This window comes from Phyllostomus discolor, chromosome 13 (assembly GCF_004126475.2).
Source record: "Phyllostomus discolor isolate MPI-MPIP mPhyDis1 chromosome 13, mPhyDis1.pri.v3, whole genome shotgun sequence".
In the NCBI taxonomy this organism is placed as follows: Eukaryota; Metazoa; Chordata; class Mammalia; order Chiroptera; family Phyllostomidae; genus Phyllostomus; species Phyllostomus discolor.
The window spans coordinates 21,133,359-21,139,774 of NC_040915.2; positions in this window are offsets into that span (position 1 = coordinate 21,133,359).

The window sequence follows — 6,416 nt, forward strand, 5'->3', positions numbered from 1 at the left end:
TGCGCTTGCCCAGGATTGTGCATCCAGGAATCAGTGCAGCCCATGTTTTTAACCACTAGTCCTTCTTCCTCCTAATGCTCAGATTGCGTGGCTCAAACTCAGGAGTGGGTGAGGAGGAAGGAAAATAAAAGAGAGGGAGAAATGGTACCCAAGGGAGATTTAACTTTGTTGGCAAGGTTTTATTTCTTATTTTCTGTGGCTTATATGCCATTTCATTTTATTAATCTTTTACCTTTTGTGTTTTTAAATTTGCATTAATATATTTTTTTTAATTTAAAGGCTTTGTGGTTCTCAGACTCAGTGAATCTTTTTTTTTAAAGATTTTATTTATTTATTCTTTCAGAGAGGGAAGGGAGGGAGAAAGAGAGAGAGAAACATCAATGTGCGGTTGCTGGGGGGCTGTGGCCTGCAACTCAGGCATGTGCCCTGACTGGGAATTGAACCTGCGACACTTGGTTCGCAGCCCGCACTCAATCCACTGAGCTACGCCAGCCAGGGCAGACTCAGTGAATCTTAAAGAGTCAGGGAGACAGTATATGTATATATACACACACTGTCAGGGACACACACACACACACACACGTGTGTGGGACGGGAAGGAGAAGAGCAGACATGGCCTTTGATGCAGCCAGACCGAGTTCAAATCCCAAGTCAGAGACATCCTAGCTGTGTGACTTGAGCCAGTCCCTCAACCTTTGTGTACTGTTTTTTCCCTTTGTAAAGTAAGGACAATACTGTCAACACTAAACTTGCAGAGTTGTTAGATTAAATAAGCATTTAGCACAGAGGCCGGTACAATAGGAGATGCTCAAGAAAAAAAAACTGTTATTATTCAAATATTTACTATTAAGATATTTTTCTGTCCTGATTTCAAATACTACTATGATTCTATACAAATCAAAACAGCATGGTACTGGCACAAAAACAGACATGTAAATCAATGAAACAGAATACAGAACCCAGAAATAAACCCTCACTTATATGGTCAATGAATCTGCAACAAAGGAGGCAAAAATATACAATGGAGAAATGACAGTCTCTCTTCAACAAGTGATTTTGGGAAAACTGGACAGACACATGCAAAAAGTGAAACTGGACCACTCTCTTATACCATATACAAAAATACAAAAATAAACTCTAGCCCTGGCTGCTGTGGCTCAGTGGATTGAATGCTGGCCTACAAATCAAAGGGCCATTGGTTGGATTCCCAGTCAGGGCACATGCCTGGGTTGCAGGCCAGGTCCCCAGTGGGGGGCGTGTGAGAGGCAACCACACATTGATGTTTCTCTACCTCTGTTTCTCCATCCTTTCCCCTCTCTAAAAAAATAAATATTTTTCAGAAAATAAATAAATAAACTCTCAATAAAATGGATTAAAGACTTAAATGTAAGACCTGAAACCATAAAACTCCTAGAAGAAGACATAGATAGTAAACTATTTCACATTAGTCTTGTAATATCTTTTTTGGAGATGTCTGCTCAAGCAAGGGAGACAAGTGAAATAAGCAAATGGGAATTCATCAAACTCAAAAGCTTCTTCACAGTGAATGAAACCATCAACACAATGGAAAGACAACCTACTGAATGGGAGAAGATATTCACAGATGATATCCAAAATACATGAGGAACTCATATAACTCAATTTTTAAAAAATGGACAATCTGACCAAAAAGTGAAGAGACACTCTCCAAAGAGGACACACAGATGGCCAAGAGACATATGAAAAGACGCTCAATATCACTAACCATCAGAGAGATACAAAGCAAAGCTACAATGAGGCGCCACATCACACCCACTATGATGGCTATCATCAAAAAGATAAAAATAAGTGTTGACGAGGATGTGAAGAAATCAAAACCCTCATACATTGCTGATGGGGATATAAAATGGTGCACCACTTTAGAAAACAATTTGGCAATTTTTCATAAAGTTGAACACAGTTACCATATGACCCAGTAATAACTCCACTCCTAGATATTTACACAAAGAGAAATAAAAACATCACACAAAAACTCGTACACAAATATTCACAATACCAATATTCATAATAGCCCAAAAGCGAAACAAATCAAACATCCATCAACTGATAAGTGAATAAACAGAATGTACTCTATCTGTACAATGGAATATTCTTTAGCCATAAAGAAGAATTAATATCTCAATAAAAAATTTTTTTGCCTAGACTAGTGTGGCTCAGTGTGTTGAGTGTCGTCCTGCAAACTAAAAGGTCACCAGTTTGATTCCCAGTCAGGGCACAAACCTGGGTCTCGGGCCAGGTCCCCGGTTGGGATGTGTGAGAGGCAACCCATCGCCAACCGATCGCTGTTTCTCTCCCTTTCTTTCTCCTTCCTTTCCCCTCTCTCTAAAAATAAACAAATACATTTTAAAATTAATAAATAAATATCATTTATTTTTTTTAAAGAAATGAAGTACTGATTCATGCCACAAAGTGAATTTTGAAGACATTGTGTTAAGTGAAATAACCAGACACATGAGCTACACGCTGCGCTCCCCCTGACGTGAAATGTCCGGAACAGACGACTCCACAGGGACAGAAAGTCGCTCAGTGGTTGCCAGGGGCTGCGGGGGAGGGGATGGGGAATGACTGCTGATGGACAGGGAGTCTCCTTTTGGGGTGGTAAAAATACTCTGCATTAGTGGTGATGGCTGCACAATTTTGTGAATATACAGAAAACCACTGACGCACATAATTTTAGAAGTTTTATGGTATGTGAATTACGGCTCCATTTTTAAAATATGTGGTAATAGTGGCTGGAACAGACACACACCTTTGCTTCCTCTCTCGCTTTGCTCCGTCACTAAATGACAACACCGCATGGGGTTTTGTTTGTTTTTTAAGTGTGACTCTACAAGGACAAAGAGAACAGGAGATGAGAAAACAGCAGCAGGATTCTAGAAGCTGGATAGCAGACCCCAGAAAGCTGAATCCTAGACCTGCAGCTAGAAAAGCTAACAAGCCACCTACTTCTGCGGCAGGACAGGCTCAGGACTCGGGTTGCTAGGCACCTGGGGGGAGTCAGGGTGGGGCTAAAAGGAGGCTGGGTGGGAAGTCCGTCTATAAAGCAGTTGGATACCCCTGTCCTCCCCTCTCCCTCCCTTCACCTGAGAGGGAGCCGGATGTTTATCCCCACTTCAAGGGCCTGGCACTAAAGCTGAGAGTCCCAAGCCTTCTCCCCAGCCCAGTTCCCAGAATGCCAGAAGCCAGGGCTTCTCCCTCTGGCAATAAATGGAGGGGGGAGGGGTCCCTCTCAGGGGAGCGGACCGTCCCAGGAGGAATGACCTAAAGATCAGGCACCAGCGGTTCCCCAAGGAAACCACCCGGCCAGACAGCCCTGCAGGGACGCCCTCAGTGGGCACTTGCTGCTCTCGGGTCACAGCTTTCACTTGGCTTTTTGGACAATCAAGGACCACGGAACATCTGAAGAAACCCTCTAACATAAGAGAGAATGAACAAAACAAATAACCAACCACCCAAAACAGCACTGTGGAGGAAGCAAGTGGCGACAAAGGACCACACTGCACTTATGAAACAAGAGGAGGAGGCTATGAAGATGAAAGTATTGTTAGAAGAACAAAACCACAGCCATTTAAAATTAAAAATACAAGGGCTGATGTTAAACAGTCAGTAGATGGAAGATAAAGTTTTTTGTTTAAATCTCCCAGAAAGTAGACTATAAAGATAAAAAGAAAGAAATTGCAGAGGAAACATGCGAGAACTCAAGACCAGTCCAGGGGGCCCAACAGCCAAATACCAGAGTTCCCGGAAATGGAGAACCGAGAAAATCCAGGGTGGGGGAGAAATCGTCAGTGGAGTACTGCAGCGCAATTTCCAGAACCCAGATATAAATTTCCACACTGCAAGGGCCTGGTGAGTTCTGAGGTCAAGGTACCAAAATAATTTCTCACTAAGATGCATCATCGTGGTTTCAGGAAAAAATAAAGACAAAAAGAAGAGTCCACGAATTTCTAAGAAGGAATAAACAAGACCGATACAAAGCACCAGGAATCGGAATCAGTTCGGACTATTTCACAGCAACCCTGGAAACCAGAAGATAACGAGGCACTGCCTTCAAAATGCTGTGGGACAGGACTTCCGCCCCAGAATCTTTAGTAAGCCAAAATGTCAAATAAGTGATGGTGTGATTTTCAGTATCCCAAAAGATTTTGTTCTCTTGAAAAGCTTCAGGAAGGTATGCTCAACCAAAACAAAGGAGTTCACTGAAGATAAAGGAAGACCGGGGGACACGGGAACCGAAATTCACCCACTGGAGGAGAGGGGGACCCCCCGGGGACAGGACAGAAAACCCCGGGAGCACAGGATCATATCCTCACTGGAGGCTCTGGAAGGCACGCCCTCGGCAAGTTAAATGGATACACACATAATATGCCTGGAGGTACCACAAAATAGATCATTTCTGGAGAGTATGAGGTTGAATTATGGTAATTCCATAGAAAATTAAGAAAACGAAAAACTAAGACAACTCTTAACTCCTGGGAAAAGAAAGGCTATAGGAAACGAGCAGTTATCCCAGGATGCGGTGCGGCTCAGCTACGAATAGCAGGCACGCTGTCATGATCGATGACCACTGGGCACTGACCTAACCGGGTGTGTAACAGAGGCACATGGGGGGACGGGGGGACGGGAGGAGTGCCCTGGAGGGACAGAGGAGGAAAGAGGCCTGAAGCATCGTCCACAGCGGCCAGCCAACCCAACAATAGAGTTTAAAGCTGAACCATCAGGAAGTAACACCAGAAGTTACTCAGAGGTATGGAGGCAAGTGCCAAAAAACTGGCTAAACGTGCTTTGAAATGGCATGAGAAGGAAGGTGAGGAACAGCTATGTTTCACAGCCAGTCTTATAGAAATATTTGATTCTTTAAACATGTGAATTTATAACATTGATACAAAGCAAAACTTAATTTAAAATAAAGAAAAAATGCCTCAGAGACCACTGATTCTGAGCCGCAGTCACAACATGGCAATCTAAATAAAGCCTTTTACTCTGAGGCACCTTTAGGACAAGACTGAGGGTGACCCCAGAGGTCATCCTGTCCTTGCCTGTTGGAAGCCAGAGACAATACCAGCCAGAAAGGTGGGCCCGAAGACTGGGTTTGCCAGGCGGGCTGGACAACGGCCCCCTCCACCTATTCTAACAGGGCTAGAGGTCTCAGCTGTCAGACAGGCCACAGTGCCCAGCGGAGGAGCCCGTCCCACGTGCCCTTCCTGCTTGGGGAAGGGGACAGAGTGACAAGAAGGAAGGCTCGGTACCTGCCACACCCCTGGAGGGGGTACAGGGTCAGGGACGACTTCAGCTTCCCCCATCACTCACACAGAGAAAGTGCGGCTCCGAGAGGGGTAAGGGGCTGGCCCGAGGCCACACGGCAAGGCCACACGGCCGAGCAGGGCTGAGGCCCTGCCGCAGGCGGGAGTGTGACAACAGAGCTCCCAGGCAGACTCCCGGGTCCCCATCCCAGTTCCCAAAGGGCAGTGGGCAGAGCTGAGGAGGGGAGAACGCAGGCGAGTCAGAGACGTCACTTTTCCAGAAAGCAACAACGTGTCCAAAGACCACTGGGGTCCGTAAGGACCCCGGAGTCAGCCGAAGGGGGTACTTGCCAGTCAAATACAGGACGACTGCAGCACCAATTAGCACAGTTTACCCTGCCTCTTTAGAAGGATGTGTAATTCAACCCCAGCTGAAGAAATCTCTTCTTTATAGAAGAACGCAAGCTAAATATATGTCAGGGAAAAAGACAGAATTAGAAAATCAGGACAGGCTGGATGGGGAAGCACTTTGTTACAAAGGGCCCTGACTGTAACCACACACTGCCTGTTTCCGGAAGGGGACTCGCTGCTCTGCTCCTTCCCTTCTCACTGAAGGGGGCAGCTGAGCGAGAAGAGAATCTGACTTGCGCGAGGTCGGATGTCCTACAACCAGTTCGGGATCTGGGACTCCCCGACTCTTCCCCGGGGCAAGTTCCATCGGGCAGGTAGGTCAACAGCGTGGCCTTTGGACACGTGATCTCCCACAGCGCAGCTGAGCACGACCGACTGAGCCCTCCCCATGACCCACTCATCTAACAGATATGAGTCAAGCGCCAGTTCCAGCCCAGGCCCTGGAACACGGGGGCATGTGGAGACACCTGGCGAGGGCTGAGCCCAGTCTCCAGTGGTGCAGGAGTCAGAACCCAGTCAAAGACCAGACTACCAAAGACTGGGGCTGGGTGTAGGGCGGGGGGTAGGGTCCAGTCTGTGGCTGGGCTCGGATCACAGCTCGAGGCTGGAGGCAGGGAGACCAGCCAGGAGGCTGTGGTGAAAAGTCGAGGGGGACAGGCAGGCCTGATGGAGGCCGTGGCTGGGAGCGTGGAAGCGGGTGAAGAGGGAAACTGTCAGAACAGT